The following is a 22,764-nucleotide window of genomic DNA, read 5'->3' as shown; positions in this document are numbered from 1 at the left end:
CAGTGAAGGGATTTGAGAACCGGTGTGATGTGGTCGTATTTCCGCACTCTCATCAGGATCCTAGCAGCACTATTTTGTATGTACTGCAGCTTCTGGATGTTCTTGCTGGGGATCCCGACAAGAAGTGAGTTGTAGTAGTTAAAAACATGGCGTGAACGTGCAGCATCATTAACTGCCGCAGTGGTTGTCATGATCGCTTCAGGAAAAAAAAAAGATTTGGTTGGAAGCCAAGAAAGTCGGGTTAGTGAGCTAATAAATAGACGGTGAATAGCCTGGATAGCAGCCGGGAGACGATCAAACATCACTTTTAACGTCATCACCTGGTACATGTTGGTGTGTTCACGCTTTGTTCAAGTTTGTAACAAAGCATGTTGTATGCTTTGTTACATGTAGCATTTAGTAGGATGTTAGCGTTAGCTAAGCTAAACTAGGTTAAGCTAAGCTAGCTGCAGGCTATGAGCAAGGTACGGTGTCAGGTTCAAACACCGATGACATCTATTAAACAAGACAAGAAGCAAATAATTAAACAGAGACAGAATTACATTTGGCTCAGTTGAGGAGAGACGCCTGGACACTGTACCCATGCACAGTGTCTCAACACGCTCTGGCGAAAGATTGTACGCCTCCTCTTTTATTTGGACTTTCCCTGATTACATGGTAGCAGCTGTTTCTAAGGGACGGGGGTCGTAAACAGCCATCGCCTTTGGTTACAGAACAGTTCAAAGAAAAGGTCGTAAAACAGTTCAAAGAAGAGGTCCCTGGAGGGGAGTCAGGTCCTGCTTCCTCTTCGCTTTGTAGATCTCGGGTCATGACAATATCTTTCTGTTGATTACAATACATCAAAGAAACAGAACACCTTCATGTTGCTTCCCATCCTACACAGTGGGGGTTTACAAGCCTTTTTCTTGGTAGGATCAAAGACAGCTTTTGTGAACTCAATGTAACACAAAGTTTTTTGATAACTTAGATACAATTATTCTAACATACAGTATTTGGGGAAAAAAGCAATACCCCTATTCATAGATGAACAACTGAGAAGACTTAAAACATTCCCAGTGTATTTCAGACTTGAGATATATATAGTTTGAAACAAAATTTCCCCAGAAGACACCACCCAGTGACACGTCCTGTTGACTTACCTCTGAAAGGACCACAGTCTTCTCTTTCTAATGTAAAATTCCAAAGTCCACGGTGATGTTTTGGTGAATTTACAGAGGAATTTGTGAAACTGAAACAAAGCCAAAAGTTAAATATGAGTTAATAATACTAACACAGACACTTGTAAATGTGTTAGCATATTAGCTAATGCTAACGACCTTAGCTTTGATTACATTACGATAGAAGTGCAAATATGCATGAAAACACTCCTGCAGACGTCACACATGGGACGGTTTAGTAAGTATGAACATTTTAAGTTATATAGTAAAACTTACAAACGTCACTTGGAGGTGAGAGTAAAGTTAAAATTAAAGTTAAAGTTAATGTACCAATGATTGTCACACACACACTAGGTGTGGTGTAATTTGTACTCTGCATTTGACCCATCCCCTTGTTCACCCCCTGGGAGGTGAGGGGAGCAGTGAGCAGCAGCGGTGGTGATTTAACCCCCAATTTCAACCCTTGATGATGAGTGCCAAGCAGAAAGGTAACGGGTCCCATTTTTATAGTCTTTGGTATGACTCGGCCGGGGTTTGAACTCACCACCTACCAATCTCAGGGCGGACACTCTAACCACTAGACCACTGAGTAGGATGTATGAAGAATCCATACATGTAGAAACTCTATGGATGGCTAGAAGACGGAACGGCACTCGTACTTCCGGTTGAAACCTTTAACGGCATCCGCTGTAAGCGAACTCGTCCAAAAGATGCTTGTCGTTGTTTTTTTTAACTATTTGCATTATGGCCATCAGTGAAGAAAACAATCCATGAATTAGCTGCACCGCTTTATAAGCCGCGGGGTGCAAAGCGTAGGAAAAAAGTAATAATCATTTACGGTAATACATGTGATCGGCTGCGATGAGGTGGCGACTTGTCCAGGGTGTACACCGCCTTCCGCCCGATTGTAGCTGAGATAGGCTCCAGCACCCCCCGCGACCCCAAACGGGAATAAGCGGTAGAAAATGGATGGATGGACATGTGATCGGTATCGGGATCGGCCGATCTCAGTCATGGAAGATGGGAATCGGCAGCATAAAACTCTGTGATGAAAACATCCGTACTCTCAATTGTACATTAATATTCTTTGTTTTCTCCCTTTTCTCAACGCTTCTTTTTTATTTTTAATATGATGTATGATAGATGCACATGATATGATATATGATAGATGCACATGATATGATATGATAGATGCACATGATATGATATGATATGATAGATGCACATGATATGATATGATATGATAGATGCACATGATATGATAGATGCATATGATATGATAGATGCACATGATATGATATGATATGATATGATAGATGCACATGATATGATATGATAGATGCACATGATGTGATATGATAGATGCACATGATATATGGTATGAAATGATAGATGCACATGATATGATATGATAGATGCACATGATATGATATGATAGATGCACATGATATGATAGATGCACATGATATGATATGATAGATGCACATGATATGATATGATGGATGCACATGTTATGATATGATAGATGCACATGATATGATAGATGCACATGATATGATAGATGCACATGATATATGATATGATATGATAGATGCACATGATATGATATGATTGATGCATATGATATGATAGATGCACATGATATGATAGATGCACATGATATATGATAGATGCACATGATATGATATGATAGATGCACATGATATGATATGATAGATGCACATGATATGATATTATAGACACACATGATATGATATGATAGATGCACATGATATGATATGATAGATGCACATGATATATGATAGATGCACATGATATGATATGATAGATGCACATGATATGATATGATAGATGCACATGATATGATATTATAGACACACATGATATGATATGATAGATGCACATGATATATGATAGATGCACATGATATGATATGATAGATGCACATGATATGATATGATAGATGCACATGATATGATATTATAGACACACATGATATGATATGATATGATAGATGCACATGATATGATATTATAGACACACATGATATGATATGATAGATGCACATGATATGATATGATGGATGCACATGATATGATAGATGCACATGATATATGATAGATGCACATGATATGATATGATAGATGCACATGATATGATATGATAGATGCACATGATATGATATTATAGACACACATGATATGATATGATATGATAGATGCACATGATATGATATTATAGACACACATGATATGATATGATAGATGCACATGATATGATATGATGTGATAGATGCACATGATATGATATGATAGATGCACATGATATGATATGATAGATGCACATGATGTGATATATGATAGATGCACATGATATGGTATGATGTAATATGATATGATAGATGCACATGATATGATATGATATGATATGATGGATGCACATGATATGATATGATATGATAGATGCACATGATATGATATGATAGATGCACATGATATGATATGATATGATGTATGCACATGATATGATATGCTATGATAGATGCACATGATATGATATCATAGATGCATATGATATGATATAATATATGCACATGATATGATACAGTATGATAGATGCACATGATATGATATGATAGATGCACATGATATGATATGATATGATAGATGCACATGATATGATATGATAGATGCACATGATATGATATGATATGATAGATGCACATGATATGATATATGATGGATGCAAATTATATGATATAATATGATAGATGCACATGATATGATAGATGCACATGATATGATATGATAGAAGCACATGATATGATAGATGCACATGATATGATATGATAGATGCACATGATATGATAGATGCACATGATATGATATGATAGATGCACATGATATGATATGATAGATGCACATGATATGATATGATAGATGCACATGATATGATAGATGCACATGATATGATATGATAGATGCACATGATATGATATGATAGATGCACATGATATGATATGATAGATGCACATGATATGATATGATATGATATGATAGATGCATATGATATGATAGATGCACATGATATGATATGATAGATGCACATGATATGATAGATGCACATGATATGATATGATAGATGCACATGATATGATATATGATAGATGCAAATGATATGATATGATATGATAGATGCACATGATATGATATGATAGATGCACATGATATGATATGATATGATAGATGCACATGATATGATAGATGCACATGATATGATGTATGATAGATGCAAATGATATGATATGATATGATAGATGCACATGATATGATATGATAGATGCACATGATATGATATGATAGATGCACATGATATGATATGATAGATGCACATGATATGATATGATAGATGCACATGATATGATAGATGCATATGATATGATATGATATGATAGATGCACATGATATGATAGATGCACATGATATGATATGATAGATGCACATGATATGATATGATAGATGCACATGATATGATAGATGCACATGATATGATATGATATGATATGATAGATGCATATGATATGATAGATGCACATGATATGATATGATAGATGCACATGATATGATAGATGCACATGATATGATATGATAGATGCACATGATATGATATATGATAGATGCAAATGATATGATATGATATGATAGATGCACATGATATGATATATGATGGATGCAAATTATATGATATAATATGATAGATGCACATGATATGATAGATGCACATGATATGATATGATAGAAGCACATGATATGATAGATGCACATGATATGATATGATAGATGCACATGATATGATAGATGCACATGATATGATATGATAGATGCACATGATATGATATGATAGATGCACATGATATGATATGATAGATGCACATGATATGATAGATGCACATGATATGATATGATAGATGCACATGATATGATATGATAGATGCACATGATATGATATGATAGATGCACATGATATGATATGATATGATATGATAGATGCATATGATATGATAGATGCACATGATATGATATGATAGATGCACATGATATGATAGATGCACATGATATGATATGATAGATGCACATGATATGATATATGATAGATGCAAATGATATGATATGATATGATAGATGCACATGATATGATATGATAGATGCACATGATATGATATGATATGATAGATGCACATGATATGATATGATAGATGCACATGATATGATGGATGCACATGATATGATAGATGCACATGATATGATGTATGATAGATGCAAATGATATGATATGATATGATAGATGCACATGATATGATATGATAGATGCACATGATATGATATGATAGATGCACATGATATGATATGATATGATAGATGCACATGATATGATATGATAGATGCACATGATATGATAGATGCATATGATATGATATGATATGATAGATGCACATGATATGATAGATGCACATGATATGATATGATAGATGCACATGATATGATATGATAGATGCACATGATATGATAGATGCACATGATATGATATGATAGATGCACATGATATGATATGATAGATGCACATGATATGATATGATATGATAGATGCATATGATGTGATAGATGCACATGATATTATATGATAGATGCACATGATATGATAGATGCACATGATATGATATGATAGATGCACATGATATGATATATGATAGATGCAAATGATATGATATGATATGATAGATGCACATGATATGATATGATAGATGCACATGATATGATATGATAGATGCACATGATATGATATGATATGATAGATGCACATGATATGATATGATAGATGCACATGATATGATAGATGCACATGATATGATAGATGCACATGATATGATGTATGATAGATGCAAATGATATGATAGATGCACATGATATGATATGATAGATGCACATGATATGATATATGATGGATGCAAATGATATGATATGATATGATAGATGCACATGATATGATATGATAGATGCACATGATATGATATGATAGATGCACATGATATGATATGATATGATAGATGCACATGATATGATATGATAGATGCACATGATATGATAGATGCACATGATATGATAGATGCACATGATATGATGTATGATAGATGCAAATGATATGATAGATGCACATGATATGATATGATAGATGCACATGATATGATATGATAGATGCACATGATATGATATGATAGATGCACATGATATGATATGATAGATGCACATGATATGATATGATATGATAGATGCACATGATATGATATGATAGATGCACATGATATGATAGATGCATATGATATGATATGATATGATAGATGCACATGATATGATAGATGCACATGATATGATATGATAGATGCACATGATATGATATGATAGATGCATATGATATGATATGATAGATGCACATGATATGATATGATAGATGTACATGATATGATATGATAGATGCACATGATATGATAGATGCACATGATATGATATGATATGATAGATGCACAAAGAAAAAGTGCGTTATTTGCGGGCCTGAGTGTCCTAACAACACAACCATGCCCCCCCCCCATACCCTCACCCATTAAAAACGCACATGAGCAGTGAGCAAGATATGCAGTCTCCGGATGGTCTCTGCTGGTCCCAGCCGTGTGCGTGCGTGCGTGACAAGTGCGGGACTGGTAAATTTCCACAGGTAGCCCCTCTCTTTGGTTGACAAACATCAGCCTTGAGTCGTTGGGGGCTACGCACCTCGGGCTCGACCCGTTTATGGCCCGGACCTAGGTGGGGTTTGCAATGGAAAATTCCATGCTGGTCTTCTTCTTTGTCAATGTATGTTGAGGCCTCCTTTCTTGGAAGTGCGTGACATTGTGCTATTGTTCATAACGGGGATTTTCTCTTCACCTTCCGCTTCAATTACACTCAAATAAACAACATGTACTTTTCAATGGTGCTGACTGGTGCCACTGGGAATAACGTGCATGTAATGACTGACACTCGGAATTGACTTTGATTGTCAGTCATATTAAGCCTTCATAAAGATTTCATGGAAATCATGTTGCTGTTCACCTGTTTCAAACATGCCGTTTATTAAGTTAAAAAGTGTGGCATGTGATTAGCGCAGTTTTGAACGTCCTGTGGGAGGGGTGTCCAAACTTTCAACTGAGGGCCGCACGCTGAAAAATGAAAGCATGTGGGGCACATTTTGATTAGGGCTCCCCTCAATTTTGGTGAATGTCAAATGTCCAAGGGACCCAAAAAGGTCTCAGTCAATAGTGTTAAAAACAGGTCAAATGTCTATTCAAGAGGGGCATTTTTTCCCGTGTGAAAGTAAAAAATAAATAAATGTGTATATATATATATGTAAATATATATGTGTATATATACTTGTATATGTATATATATGTACATATGTATGTGTATATATATATATATATATATATATATATATATGCATGTATGTATATATATATATATATATATATATATATATATATATATATATATATATATATATATATATATATATATATATATATATAAGACTAAACTTATAAATCACTAAATCACAGCCAAGAAGAGTAACTTGTGGGGTTCCACAAGGCTCGGTATTGGGACCTAAGTTATTTATACTATATTTAAATTATATTTGTTCAGTGTCTAATACATTGAATTTTATTATGTTTGCAGATGATACAAATGTACATTGTTCAGGAGAAGACTTGAAGGAAGTGTTGAGGATAATAGAGGTTGAGTTGATTCAGCTAAAGAAATGGTTTGATATTAATAAGTTATCATTAAATGATAAGAAAACTAAATGTATGGTGTTTAGTGGTGCAAGGACAAATTGCGAAGCAAAATTAAAATTAAATCTAGTGGAAATTGATAGAGTATATGAAACTAAATTCTTGGGAATAATAATTGATCATAAATTATGTTGGAAACCGCATATTGAATATATAAAGGGAAAATATCCAAACCCATTGCTATTCTTTATAAAGTAAAACACATGCTGAATAAGAAATGTCTGCATATGTTATATTATTATTTAATTTTTCCATATTTAACATATTGTGTTGAAGTTTGGGGAAATGTTTGTCGAACAAACATAGATCCAATAATTAAACTCCAAAAAAGGATCATTAGAATAATACACAATGTGTGCTACTATGAACATACCAATCCATTATTTAAAAGTTCTAATGTGTTAAAATTTTCAGAGATTGTGTTTTTAAAAACAATGGAAATGATGTTTCGAGTAAAGAACAACAGCCTTTCAGCTTGTATTCTTAGGTTATTTCAATTAAGAGGAGAAAACTATCATTTACGGGGGATATTGATTTTTGAAATTGGTAAAGCAAGAATGAATATAAAATACAAATGTATTTCAGTTTTAGGAGTTAAATGGTGGAACAAGATCAGTGATGAGTTGAAGACATGTAGTTCTTTGTTAAGGTTTAAGAAAACATTGAAATGTGAAATAATTGAAAATTATAAAATATAGTAACAATTACTTTCATCCCATTGATTTTCTTTTTCTTTTTAACGTTGATGTTCCAGGTAATCTTATTTTCAGTGAAAGTATAGGATAGGCAAATATAAGCTTTGGCTTCAGCCTATTCCTTTTTCGGTCATGCTTTTTCTTTTCTTTTTGTGTGTAAATGTGTATGATTGTAATCTGTACCCTTAAACTGGTCACACAAAATGGTTAATGGTTGATGGTTGATTATATGACCGAAATAAACTTATTTCATTCATTCATTCATATGTATATGTGTATATATATGTATATATGTGTATATATATGTATATACATATATACGTATATGTATGTATATATGTGTATATGTATATATACGTATATGTATGTATAAATGTGTATATATGTGTGTGTATATATATATATATATATATATATATATATATATATATATATATATATATATATATATATATATATGTGTGTGTGTGTGTGTGTGTGTGTGTGTGTGTGTGTGTGTGTGTGTATATATATGTATATATATATGTGTGTGTGTATATATATACATATATATGTATACATATATATGTGTATATATATGTGCATTAATATATATATGTTTTACGTTCACTAAAATAAAAATATATAAGAATAAACAAAAATATTTATATATGTATGTAAATGTGTATATATATATATATATATATATATATATATATATATATATATATACATATATATATATATATATATATATATATATATATATATATATATATATATATATATATATATATATATATATATATATATATATATATATATATATATATGCATGTATATTAAGTTAAAGTACCAATGATTGTCACACACACACACGAGGTGTGGCGAAATTATTCTCTGCATTTGACCCTTCACCCTTGATCACCCTGGGAGGTGAGGGGAGCAATGAGCAGCAGCGGTGGCTACGCCGGGGAATCATTTTTGGTGATTTAACCCCCAATTCTAACCCTTGATGCTGAGTGCCAAGCAGGGAAGTAATGTGTATATATATATGTATGTATATTTTTGTATATGTATATATGTATATGTATATATGTATATATATATATATATATATATATATATATATATATATATATATATATATATATATATATATATAGTATATATATGTGTATATATATACATATTTATGTATATATATATGTATATATATATATATATATATATATATGTATATGTATATATATACACAGTATATATATGTGTATATATATATATATACATATTTATGTGTATATATATATATATATATATATATATATATATATATATATATATATATATATATATATATATATACCCTCACACTGGAAGAAATGCGTTTCCTCCGCCTTTTGGCGGGGCTCTCCCTTAGAGATAGGGTGAGAAGCTCTGTCATCCGGGGGGAGCTCAAAGTAAAGCCGCTGCTCCTCCACATCGAGAGGAGCCAGATGAGGTGGTTCGGGCATCTGGTCAGGATGCCACCCGAGCGCCTCCCTAGGGAGGTGTTTAGGGCACGTCCGACCGGTAGGAGGCCGCGAGGAAGACCCAGGGCACGTTGGGAAGACTATGTCTCCCGGCTGGCCTGGGAACGCCTCGGGATCCCCCGGAAGGAGCTGGACGAAGTGGCTGGGGAGAGGGAAGTCTGAGCTTCCCTGCTTAGGCTGCTGCCCCCGCGACCCGACCTCGGATAAGCGGAAGAAGATGGATGGATGGATGGAACTCTAAAATATCTATAGAGCAACTTGAGACCTATTTGTTGACATAACATTTTATATTTGCCAATGTTTGATGCCCTTTTTATCAAAGAAAACCCTGTTTTTTACTACAAAAAACACAAAATATGCAATATTTTCTCCCAAAAAATGTTTAAAGTGGATTATTTGATTTGAAGTATTTGGAGCTTTAAAAAGATGAATAATTCATAGCAACATTGCTTTTGATTCTTTTTTTTAATTTTTTTTTTAACAATGACAGTTAAAAAAAAAAAAAAATCAGACTAAAGTCAGTAGACTCGCTGTAGAAGCGCCAAAAACTACAACAAAGATGGCAGGGAAACAACATAGTCGAAGTGGAGGCACGTACGGTCGCGATCAAAAGTTTGCATACACTTGTAAAGAACATAATGTCATGGCTGTCTTGACTTTCCAATACGTTCTACAACTCTTATTTTTTTTGTGATAGAGTGATTGGAGCACATACTTGTTGGTCACAAAAAATATTTATAAAGATTGGTTCTTTTATGAATTTATTATGGGTCTACTGAAAATGTGACCAAATCTCTGCTGGGTCAAAAGTATACATACAGCAATGTTAATATTTGGTTACATGTCCCTTGGCAAGTTTCACTGCAATAAGGCGCTTTTGGTAGCCATCCACTAGTTTCTGGCAAGCTTCTGCTTGAATTTTTGACCACTCCTCTTGACAAAATTGGTGCAGTTCGATGATAATGGGCTGCCCAACTTTTCACAAGTGTATCAGGACATTTTAGACGCGAGCAGATATGTGTTATTTGCTAATATTTAGAGAAGATGTCCTCCTGTTGTCAGACAACAGTTAATGTTATGTGGCGGTTGCCTCACTGTCGGAACATGATCTACGACTTCATTTGGGTGCTAAGTCGCATCGTAAAAACAAGGCTGAACGAGACTGAGACGACTACGAGATATCCCGTAGTCAGCACTTTGCCTCTCTGCTCAGCAAGACAACTGAAAATTGTCTGAGTGGAATGGAAATTTACCCAACATGTGTGAGATGTCATCAGTGTCGTGTGTGTGTGTGTGTGTGTGTGTGTGTGTGTGTGTGTGTGTGTGTGTGTGTGTGTGTGTGTGTGTGTGTGTGCGTGTGCGTGAGTGCGTGCGGGTGGAAGTTTTTTACCACGTTCCATCATTACTAGCGACATCTGTAACTGCACTACAATTACAACCTGATGCAACTATGAGAGCAGAGGTGTCCAAAGTGTGGCCCTAGCTATTTCTTCAATGGCCCGCTATACAATAGTTAGCATTCTAATATTAGCAGGCTAGTTTTTTTCCTAATTTTGCAGGTACTGTATTTTCCGGACTATAAACCGCTACAATTTTTCCTACGCTTTGAACCTTGCGGCTTGTAAAACAGTGTGACTAATTGACGGCAATGGTGTTCTGTATTAATCAAATCGTTTTTAAATAAAACACCCACAGAGACCAAAAGGGTGTGTTAGTGTTTGTGCAATGCCGCCATCTTTTGGACGAGTTTGCTCACTGCTGCGAGTTGAACGTCTACAGCAGGGGTCTCCAAACTTTTTGACGCATTGGGTTAAAACAATTTGGCCGGGGGCCGGGCTATATATATATATATATATATATATATATATATATATATATATATATATATATATATATACAGTATGCATGCATGTATATATATATATATATATATATACATACACACATATATATATGTATGCACATATATATATATATATATATATATATATATATATATATATATATATATATATATATATATATATATATATATATATATATATATGACCACCACATCGTATGCACTGAATTTTTATGAACTTAATTTTTATACACTGAATTTTTATACACTGAATTTTTTTACACTGAATTTTTACACACATGCGTTTTGCTGACACATTTTTTTCAAGGAAATTTCATTATAACTTGAAGTTAAAAAAAAATTAACTACCGGAAATGAGTGTAGATTTTTGAAACAGCAAATTCTTTTGACAATTAATTTTTCAGCACAAATTTTTTTTACACTGAATTTCTATACGCTGCAGTTTCATACAATGAGGTTTTTTTTTACACTGAATTTGTACACACTGAATAATTTTACACTGAATTTTTAAACACACACATATTGCTAACACATTTTTTTCAATTAAATTTCATTATAACTTAATTCTCAAAAATCATTACCAGAATTGTGTCTTGATTTTTGAAACAGCCAATTTTTTTCACACTGAATTTTTCAGCACTAATTTTTTTACACTGCATTTTTGCACACTGAATACTTTTACACTGAATTTTTAAACCCATGCATTTTGCTAACACATTTTTTTCAATGAAATTTCATTATAACTTCATTCTAAAAATTCATTATCGGAATTGTGTCTTGATTTTTGAAAGAGCAAATTTTTTGGACACTGAATTTTTCAGCACTAATTTTTTTTACACTCAATTTTTATACACTATTTTTTTATACACTGAATTTTTTTACACTGAACTTTTACACACTGAATAATTTTACACTGAGTTTTTAAACACACGCATTTTGCTGACACATTTTTTTGAATGAAATTGCAGTACAGCTTGAAGTACAAAAAAATTCAGATCACAAAATTCCAACGCAAAAAAATCAGTTACATAAATTCATTGTAAAAAAAAAAAAAAAAAAAAAAAGCTTTGGTAATAAAGACACAAATGAACTTCCATAATTTTTACACTGAATTTTTGTCACTGAATTTTTTTTCTGTTGAAATTTTTTAACGGAATTTTTTTCAATCAGATTATGCTGACAATTTCGTTAAATAAAAATTGGTGGGCAAAATGTGTGTGTTTAAAAAATTCTGTTTGGAAAAATAAAGTCTATAAATTAATTGTGTAAGATTTCGCTGTATATCATTTCTGTGTTTAAAATTTTTAAATTAAGACTGAGGCAATGGCTTCTGTCTCAGAACCAGGCTTTAGTCCTAAAATACCCAAAGTAAGTCTTGAGTTTTGAAGCAACAGAGATTTCTGCACTGAATTTGTATGCACTGATTTTTTTTACACTGAGTTTTTATTCAATAAAATTGTCGGCATAATTTGACGTAAAAAAACTAAACACTTCACAAAATTCAAACATAAAAATCCAGTTGCATAAATTCCGTGTCCAAAAAAGCTTTGGTAATGAAGACACACATTAACCTCCATAAATATACTTTTATTACCAGATGGACACACTCAAAAGGACCGAAAATGTAATACATGGTTTCAATACCTGGGTACATATTGGTACAAATAGGAGTTGTTGGTAACACCACCAAGACACACTGTTGTGTTTGTGTTGTTGTTTGTGTTACTTGTACAAAGTATACCAACACACTAAACCCTGCTGAGAATGGGCCCCATTCAGCAATACGTTCCTAAGTGATTTCCTAAGCGGAGTACATTCAAATTCATGACGTGTTCCTAAACGCCCAAATTGTTCCCACCTGCTGTTCTTAAGTTGCTGAATGCCAAATGGTTAGCGCGTGCGTGTCTTTTATGATTTGCATATAAACACGCCCTTATTTCCCCAATATGCATATGTAAACACCCTTAATTCTGTAATTTGCATAGGTAAACACCCTTAATTCCCAATATGAGGGCACAATTCCGGCGGAAAAGCCGCACATCAGACACACGGAAAAAACACAAACAGATTACAGAAGATAAATCTGTATTATCCTGCGGGGGGAAATACATAATGTCAAAATGTAAGTTTAGGAAAGGGGGGACAGCTCTCGGTAGCTTAAAGCGTGCAAATGAATATTCGTCACTTCGTACATGGTCGTGAAATATGCGCTCCCTCCCCAGGGCACGATATGCGGCATCTTGCAGTGTGTGTGTGCGTGCGTGTGTGTGTGTGTGCATGTGTGTGTGTGTGTGCGCGAAATGTCTATATATTGCTCATTTTGCTATATGTCAGTCTGTCTGTCTTATCTATCTATGATATTAATGTAACATTAGACAACAGAAGTAAGGGAACTTGTCACACTTAAGAACAAATAGGCCACCCAAAGAGTGCACTGCAAAAACTGAAATCTAAGTAAGATTAAATATCTCAAATAAGGGTTATATTTGCTTATTTTCTGTCTGATAAGATAATTCTTCTCACTAAGCAGATTTTATGTTAGAATGTTTTACTTGTTTTAAGGGTTTTGGTGCTAAATTATCTCAATAATATATTACAGCTTGTTGCTGAGATTTGATTACCTATATTGAGTAAAACATGCTTGAAACGAGAATATCAACTGATGCAAAGCTGTGTCATCAACACTCACAAGTATAAAACTACTTTTTTAAAGTAATCATTTCTTACTTCAAGCATGAAAAAAAAAAAATCATGATGCCGAGCGCATATCATTATGTCAAGATAATGGCACGAGCATTTACTTAATTTAAGAATAGTTTTGAACATATTGAGCAAAAACGTCACTTTTTTTTCTACCAAGAAAAGTGCACTTGTTATTATTGAGAATATACTTATTTTAAGGTATTTTGGGGTTCATTGAGGTAAACATTGGTGAATACAAAAATACCCTTAAAAACTTCGTAAGTGGGCCTAAGAACAAAATTTGTTCTTAAGAACGGTTGCTGAATGGGGTCCAATATTCATTGGGGACAAACACGCACATTCTGTTTACTTTTAGCACATTTGCTTTGGCTTCTTTGGCTTTTTCACGTGCGGAGTCGGCTATCAGAGCACCTCTTATGAGAGTGTGCAGCCCCCAGTAGATTGTTGTCCTGTGTGTTGTGCTGCATCTCACACTCACATTCTCAATCACTCCCCTCCTTCATATGTTTAGGCAACTCTTCTTCTGGTCAAAGGATTTCCTGTTAGCTCTGGGATCAGCTCCAACATTCAGAGCAGTTCTTCTCGGCCCATAAAACACACGCACACACATGGAAGCACGCACACACACACACACACACACACACACACACACACACAAACACACACACGCACACACACACACACACAACTCCCCACCTACTCAGCTCACTTCCCAAAAGTGCGTGTGCATATCAGGGTCCGGTTCACAGGTGTCCAACTCAAGGCCCCGGAGCCAGTTCTGGCCCGCCACATCATTTAAGGTGGCCTGACACATTGTTTAATGTGGCTCGCCTCATTGTTATAAGTGGCTTGCCACATGGTTAAATGTGGCACGCAACACCGTTTAAAGATGCCCACCACAGCGTTCCAAGTGGCCCGCCTCATCGTTGTAAGTTGGAGGCACGCAACAGCATTTAAAGTTGCCAACCATATCGTTTAAGGTGGCCCGCGACATTGTTTAAAGTTGCACATCACATCGTTTAATGTGGCCCACCACGTCATTTAAAGTGGCACATTGTTTAATGTGGCGAGCCACATTGTGTCATGTGGCCCGCATCATTGTTGTATGTGGCTTGCCACATGGTTAAAAGTGGCACGCAACACTGTTTAAAGATGCCCACGACAGCGTTTCAAGTGGCCCGACACATCGTTTTGTGTGGCTCGCCTCATTGTTGTGTGTGGCTTGCCACATGGTTAAATGTGGCACGCAACACCGTTTAAAGTTGCCCACGACAGCGTTTCAAGTGGCCCGCCTCATCGTTGTAAGTTGGCCCGCCACATTGTTTACGGAGGCACGCGACAGCATTCAAAGTTGCCCAACAGGTAGTTTAAGGTGGCCCGCGACATCTTTTAAAGTTGCCCAACACTTCGATTAAAGTGGCCGGCGACATCTTTTAAAGTTACACGTCACTTCGTTTAAAATGGTCCGCCGCGTCGTTTTAAGTTGCTCACCTAATCGTTTAAGGTCGCTCACCACGCCACATCGTTTAAAGTGGCCCACCAGATCGTTTAAAGTTGACCACCAAGTCGTTTAAAGTTGCCCCGCCACTTAATTTACAAAGGCACGCAACAGCATTTAAAGTTGCCCATCACATCGTTTAAAGTGGCACGCGACATCGTTTAAAGTTGCGCATCACATTGTTTGAATTGGCCCGCCACGTCGTTTAAAGTTGCCCTCCACATTGCTTAAAGTGGCCCGCCACATTGTTTACGAAGGCACGCAACAGCATTTAAAGTTGCCCAACACGTCGTTTAATGTGGCTCGCGACATCTTTTAAAAATGGCCAACACATCGCTTAAGGTGGCCCGCGACATCTTTTAAAGTTGCACGTCACTTCGTTTAAAGTGGCCCGCCGCGTCGTTTTAAGTTGCCCACCACATCGTTTAAAGTTGACCACCACATCGTTTAAAGTTGACCACCACATTGTTTATAGTTGCCCACCATATCGTTTAAAGTGGCCCTCGACACCGTTTAAAGTTGCACATCACATCGTTTAAAGTGGCCCGCCGCATAGTTTAAAGTTGACCACCACATCGTTTAAAGTTGACCACCACATTGTTTAAAGTTGACCACCACATCGTTTAAAGTTGACCACCACATCGTTTAAAGTTGCCCACCACATCGTTTAAAGTTGCCCACCACATCGTTTAAGGTGGCCCGCGACACCGTTTAAAGTTGCACATCACATCGTTTAAAGTGGCCCGCCGCATCGTTTAAAGTTGCACTCCACATCGCTTAAGGTGGCCCGCCACATCGTTTACAAAGGCACGCAACAGCATTTACAGTTGCCCACCACATCGTTTAAGGTGGCCCGCCACATCGTTTAAAGGTGCACATCACATCATTTAAAGTTGCCCACCACATCGTTTAAGGTGGCCCGCGACACCGTTTAAAGTTGCACATCACATCGTTTAAAGTGGCCCGCCGCATCGTTTAAAGTTGCACTCCACATCGCTTAAGGTGGCCCGCCACATCGTTTACAAAGGCACGCAACAGCATTTACAGTTGCCCACCACATCGTTTAAGGTGGCCCGCCACATCGTTTACGAAGGCACGCAACAGCATTTAAAGTTGCCCACCACATCGTTTAGGTGGCCCGCCACATCGTTTAAAGGTGCACATCACATCGTTTAAAGTTGCCCACCACCTCGTTTAATGTGGCCCGCGACATCGTTTAAAGTTGCCCTCCACATCGCTTAAAGTTGCCCTCTACATTGCTTAAAGTGGCCCGCCACATCGTTTACGAAGGCACGCCACAGCATTTAGTTGCCACCACACCGTTTAAAGTGGCCCGCCACACTGTTTAAAGTGGACCACCACGTCGTTTAAAGTTGCCCTCTACATTGCTTAAAGTGGCCCGCCACATCGTTTACGAAGGCACGCCAGCATTTAAAGTTGCCCAACACGTCGTTAAAGTGGCCCGCGACATCTTTTAAAAATGCCCAACACATCGCTCAATGTGGCCCGCGACATCTTTTAAAGTTGCACGTCACTTCGTTTAATACGGCCTGCCGCGTCGTTTTAAGTTGCCCACCACATCGTTTAAGGTTGCCCATGACATTGTTTAAAGTTGCACATCACATCGTTTAAAGTTGACCACCACATAGTTTAAAGTTGACCACCACATAGTTTAAAGTAGACCACCACATAGTTTAAAGTTGACCACCACATAGTTTAAAGTTGACCACCACATCATTTACAGTTGACCACCACATTGTTTAAGGTTGCCCACCACATCGCTTAACGTGGCCCGCCACATCATTTACAAAGGCACGCAACAGCATTTAAAGTTGCCCACCACATCGTTTAAATTGGCCCGCCACATCGTTTGAATTGGCCCGCGACATCGTTCAAAGTTGCATATCACATCGTTTGAAGTGGACCGCTGCATCGTTTAAAGTTGCCCTCCACATCGTTTAGGTAGTCCGCCACATTGTTTACAAAGGCATGCAACAGCATTTAAAGTTGCCCACCACGTAGTTTAAGGTTGTTTAAAGTTTAAACGGTGAGGCGGGCAAAGTTTAAGTTTAAGTTTAAAGTTGCACATGACATAATTTCAATTGGCCCGCCGCGTCGTTTAATTTGGCCTGCGACATAGTTTAAAGTTGCACATCACATCGTTTAAAGTTGCCCACCATGTCATTTAAAGTGGCCCGCCACATCTTTTATGAAGGCACGCAACCGCTTTTAAAGTTGCCCACCACACCCTTTTAAGGTGGCCCGCGACAACGATTTAAAGTTGCACATCACATCCTTTAAAGTTGCCCGCCACATCGTTTACGAAGGCACGCAACAGCATTTAAAGTTGCCCACCACGTCAATTAATTTAGCCTGCGACTTCGTTTAAAGTTGCCCACCACATCATTTAATGTGGCCCACCACATCATTTAATGTGGCCCGCCACATCTTTTATGAAGGCACGCAACCGCTTTTAAACTTGCCCACCACACCCTTTTAAGATGGCCCGCGACATCGTCTTAAAGTTGCACATCACATCTTTTGAAGTGGCCCGCGACATTGTTTAAAGTTGCCTGCCACATCATTTACGGTGGCCCGTCACATCGTTTAAAGTGGCCTGCCACATCTTATGTGGTCGGCCAAATAGTTTTGTGTTGGCCTGCCATGACATTAAAGTGGCCTGTGAAAATCTGGGGAGAAAAGCACGTTCTGGCTAAATGTATTAGTTTCAATTCTAACCGTAGAAATGTAGTCCATGCAGCTGCACATGCTCTACACTTCAGGAATATCTCATCATGCAACAAGTTGTTCCAAGCATTTTTTGGGTTATCAAAAATGAATACTTATTTGCTTGTCAACTTCACTTATCATTTCAAAGCAAGTTGATCTGGAAGTAAAACAATATATAATAATCCAAAACAGTTTGCTTTGCAAGTTGTGTAAGGAGGCTATTATCTACTCCTAATCATATACATCGACTGTAGGAAGCCATCATTGCAATGAAAACCCCCCCAGTGGTGGAGGTGAGGTGCGCACGCATGTAGTCTGTCCACTCTCCACTAGGGGGCGAGTGTAGCTGAACACAATGTAAACAACAGTCCCTTTCCTCAGGAAGTTTATCTGTTCTCATCAGGGACAATCAATCATCACATCAATAAACAATGAGAGTTTTTGTGTGGCTATCTCCATGTTTGACGTCAGAGAATATGTCCTTTCCTATTTTAGCTCTTTTTGCCCTCAAGTGTTTGCAATAAAGCCATTCAGATGTCTTTGCCTGTGAGGGAGATTGAGACGAATGCAAGTTAAAAATAAAACGTCTGGGGGGGAAAAAAACTCAGCATTTTTGTCTCAGAGGGGATGGAAACAAATGTGTCTTTGTGACACGTCATCACTTCTCTATTATGCGGTACTTCTCAATTCTTTTTTGTCAAGGGACGGCGTGGCGAAGTTGGTAGAGTGGCCGAGCCAGCAATCGGAGGGTTGCTGGTTACTGGGGTTCAATCCCCACCTTCTACCATCCTAGTCACGTCCGTTGTGTCCTTGGGCAAGACACTTCACCCTTGCTCCTGATGGCTGCTGGTTAGCGCCTTGCATGGCAGCTCCCGCCATGTGTGTGTGAATGGGTGAATGTGGAAATACTGTCAAAGCGCTTTGAGTACCTTGAAGGTAGAAACAGGGGCGCCGCTAGGGATTTTGGGCCCCATGAAAAGAATCTTTACAGGGCCCCCAACACAGTGTCATTATTTTTTCTGTATTATAATTTCATCATCATTAGGGGCCTCTCTGGGCCCCCCTCCATCATGGGCCCCTAGAATCCGTCTCCTTTACCCCCCCTTTTCGGCGCCCCTGGGTAGAAAAGCGCTATACAAGTATAACCCATTTATTTATGCGCCCCCTTTTCGGACATCATTTAGTTACCCCCCCCCCCAGATTAAAATAGGATTGAGCACCTGATTATTAGAGATGATGATAAATGCGTTAAAATGTAATACCGGAAATTATCGGTATCGTTTTTTAAATTATCGGTATCGTTTTTTTTAATTTTATTTTATTTTTTTATTAAATCAACATAAAAAACACAAGATACACTTACAATTAGTGCACCAACCCAAAAAACCTCCCTCTCCCATTTACACTCATTCACACAAAAGGGTTGTTTCTTTCTGTTATTAATATTCTGGTTCCTACATTATATATCAATATATATCAATACAGTCTGCAAGGGATACAGTCCGTAAGCACACATGATTGTGCGTGCTGCTGGTCCACTAATAGTACTAACCTTTAACAGTTAATTTTACAAATTTTCATTAATTACTAGTTTCTATGTAACTGTTTTTATATTGTTTTACTTTCTTTTTTATTCAAGAAAATGTTTTTAATTTATTTATCTTATTTTATTTTATTAATTTTTTTAAAAAGTACCTTATCTTCACCATACCTGGTTGTCTAAATTAGGCATAATAATGTGTTAATTCCACGACTGCATATATCGGTATCGGTTGATATCGGTATCGGTAATTAAAGAGTTGGACAATATCGGATATCGGCAAAAAGCCATTATCGGACATCCCTACTGATAATATGTATTTATGTATTTATCCGTAAAAAACACAGTTTTTACGGACACCTCACTGGGTCCCCCCTGTTTGATAAGCACTGGTATTGTCTGATTGTGAACAACCTTTTTTGCAGCGGTTTAATGCAGTCATTATTTTCACGTGTGGTAGATATAAATACAGCAAATATAAGTTAGTTCATTAGTTCTAATGTACACTATATTGCCAAAAGTATTTGGCCACCTGCCTTGACTCACATATGAACTTGAAGTGCCATCCCATTCCTAACCCATAGGGTTCAATATGATGTCAGTCCACCTTTTGCAGCTATTACAGCTTCAACTCTTCTGGGAAGGCTGTCCACAAGGTTGCGGAGTGTATTTATAGGAATTTTCCACCAAAAGCGCATTGGTGAGGTCTACACACTGATATTGATGGAGAAGGCCTGGCTCTCAGTCTCTGTTCTAATTCATCCCAAAGGTGTTCTATCGGGTTCAGGTCAGAACTCTGTGTAGGCCAGTCAAGTTCATCCACACCAGACTCTGTCATCCATGTCTTTATGGACCTTGCTTTGAGCACTGGTGCACAGTCATGTTGGAAGAGGAAGGGGTCCGCTCCAAACTGTTCCCACAATGTTGGGAGCATGGAATTGTCCAAAATGTTTTGGTATCCTGGAGCATTCAAAGTTCCTTTCACTGGAACTAAGGGGCCAAGCCGAACTCCTGAAAAACAACCCCACTCCATAATTCCTCCTCCACCAAATTTCACACTCGGCACAATGCAGTCCGAAATGTAGTGTTCTCCTGGCAACCTCCAAACCCAGAATCGTACATCAGATTGCCAGATGGAAAAGCGTAATTCATCACTCCAGAGAAGGCGTCTCCACTGCTCTAGAGTCCAGTGGCGACATGCTTTACACCACTGCACCTGACGCTTTGCATTGGACTTGGTGATGTATGGCTTAGATGCAGCTGCTCGGCCATGGAAACCTATTCCATGAAGCTCTCTGCATACTGTACGTGGGCTAATTGGAAGGTCACATGAAGTTTGGAGCTCTGTAGCAACTGACTGTGCAGAAAGTCTTTGCACTATGCGCTTCAGCATCCGCTGACCCCTCTCTGTCAGTTTATGTGGCCTACCACTTGGTGGCTGAGTTGCTGTTGTTCCCAAACTCTTCCATCTTCTTATAATAAAGCTGACAGTTGACTTTGGAATATTTAGGAGCGAGGGAATTTCACGACTGGATTTGTTGCACAGGTGGCATCCTATGACAGTTCCACGCTGGAAATCACTGAGAGCGGCCCATTCTTTCACAAATGTTTGTAGAAACAGTCTCCATTCCTAAGTGCTTGATTTTATACACCTGTGGCTGGGCCAAGTGATTAGGACACCTGATTCTCATCATTTGGATGGGTGGCCAAATACTTTTGGCAATATAGTGTATCTCGATGGCTTTCTATTGTCATGACCTGTAGACCAGGTCATGTCCTCTGTTGTTTTTCTTCCCTATGTTAGTGTTTGGTTCTTGCCCCGCGCTACTATTTTGAGTTTGAGTTTATTTGGAACATGCATGCATACAACATGACGCATCACAATTTCCAGTTTCTCTATTTAACATGTTCGAAAAGGAGTAGGAAGAAGCAGAGCTTATTTAATCCTACCCCGTTTCCTTTACATAGCAGTTGCTAACACTTTTGTTCACTTCCGGTTTTCAATGTATTCACAATATAATCTAATAAATAAGATTATCAGTAAATTCAGAATGTTTATCATGGTTCTTCTTCTCTGTACTTTGTAAACACTTTAAGTTTGAAGAGTGTCTTGAAGTGAATCATATTAACCTACCTAACCATATTAACTACCTATAACCTACTCAGTGGCCTAGTGGTTAGAGTGTCCA

General features: G+C 37.1%; 1 protein-coding gene across 1 annotated transcript in view; it reads left to right on the top strand.

The window, feature by feature from the left end:
• Positions 1-22,764, top strand: part of adgrv1 (adhesion G protein-coupled receptor V1) — a 513,902-nt gene that overhangs the window by 327,776 nt on the left and 163,362 nt on the right. The window lies entirely within an intron of this gene.

The sequence above is a fragment of the Nerophis lumbriciformis genome, linkage group LG20, assembly GCF_033978685.3.
Source record: "Nerophis lumbriciformis linkage group LG20, RoL_Nlum_v2.1, whole genome shotgun sequence".
Classification (NCBI taxonomy): Eukaryota; Metazoa; Chordata; class Actinopteri; order Syngnathiformes; family Syngnathidae; genus Nerophis; species Nerophis lumbriciformis.
Note: the sequence above shows the minus strand (reverse complement) of the source record. Positions and strands in the feature narration are given on the sequence as shown.